Source organism: Cupressus sempervirens, chromosome 7 (genome assembly GCF_028749045.1).
Source record: "Cupressus sempervirens isolate cs-2001-9-10 chromosome 7, ASM2874904v1, whole genome shotgun sequence".
NCBI lineage: Eukaryota > Viridiplantae > Streptophyta > Pinopsida > Cupressales > Cupressaceae > Cupressus > Cupressus sempervirens.
In genome coordinates, this window is record NC_143124.1 from 475,960,471 (window position 1) to 475,962,192 (window position 1,722).

The following is a 1,722-nucleotide window of genomic DNA, read 5'->3' on the forward strand; positions in this document are numbered from 1 at the left end:
AGTTCATGAAACTAATTAGTGACCACTTCATCATTGTTCACAACATAACCAGGTAACTCATTAATTTGACTCTTTCTTTTTAATGTTTATTTTCTCTTCAATCTTTTTTTCTAATTGAGCATGTTTATCATTTTCTTGGAGAAAATATTAATTTCCTTTTTGAACCTCACAGACAAGTGTAATACCAGCAAAAGCATTTTCTTCAAATTCACAAAACTTCTTATTCTGCTCTCTATTCTAGCTCTCTTGATAAGACTTATTTGGTATAGAATTTTGGGGGATTTGTGGGGTTTCTTGAAAGGAAATAGGCTTTTGTAAAGGCTACTCTTAAAGTACTATAGATTGAACTTGTTTATGTATAAGGCTCTTTCAATATGAAGGATAGATCCTAAAATTTGGGATTTCAAATGTGGAAGAGTTAATTGGTTCATCTTGAATGAAGCATATCATTTTGAACATGGGAAACTGAGACAAATCATGAAGAAAACAAGTTGGCAAGTTGTCCATTAGGCAAAACAAAGAGTATATCCCTAAAGAACAATATCACACCCACAAAGGTTTTCAGCTAAGATTCAGGGGGCACCTTCACTTGGAGGTTGGAATTTAAGCTTTATAAGGTCATTAAAGAGGAAGTTCTAAATATTGGATGTACAAGGCTTCTTAGAAATGTTAGACAACAAACAGTTTCTAGAAGAAACTACGTGAAAATTATGAGGTTAACCTGAAGATGGATCACAAGGTTTAGCCCAAAACATTGAATTTAACATTGTCAACAAATGTCATTAGTGTGCCTTAATGTAAGTGTTTAAGTGTGTGCTTTCATAAAAATTCATGAGAATAGGAAGAGAAAATGAAAATGGATTGAAGAATCATCTTATATTGCAAGTGATTGTGATTTTTAATAAATTTATGACAAGTTTAATAAAGGAAAGGGTATTATACAATGGCCCTTCAAAAATTGAAACTTGATTAAATTTTGTCTTTTTAAATCCTATTGCTTATGTTGCCATTGCAGATATTTGACAAGTTTTATTATCCATTGTAGACATTTGATAGGTTTCAACTTGCCATTGCAGATGATTGAAAGGTTTCGAGTTGCCATTGCTAAGTCATAGAAATCTACAACTTTTCTATCACGTAATGTATTTGGCAAGAGTTTCATCAAATTGATAAGTAAATTTTTTTCAAAGTGTGTATTTGGTAAGGGTTTCATCAATATGATATTATTCCATTTATAATTGGTTGTCTTGTTAATAATTTCACAATGATTGCACTAAATCTAACTAAGTGTAACGTACAAAGCCTCTTTCATATCACTATCCACTCACTTCAAAGATATTCAAGTTATGCATTGTTGGATGTTCTTTCATCGGTAGTAATAGTCATGATCAATTATATATTCTCTATATAGATAGAGAATACATTTTGGTAGTTATATAATGTTCTTTTTTTGGTAGTTATTAAAATAATAATTGTGGTAGAGAATAAATTTTGGTAGTTATATAACATTCTTTCATCAATAGTGATATAAATGCATTTAGTTTTTTTTTTTTGGGTGCATATCATGACATGTGGTATCTGTTGTCTAGGTGTTGTTAAAGATAGGTTTTTCTAGTTGCCTAGAATAGAGTGTTAGCTCTTCCTGACCTTGACTAGAATCATCCACCAATGCTAGTTTCAAAACATGGATCGACCTTTCATTGTGTCTGTATATACTAACCA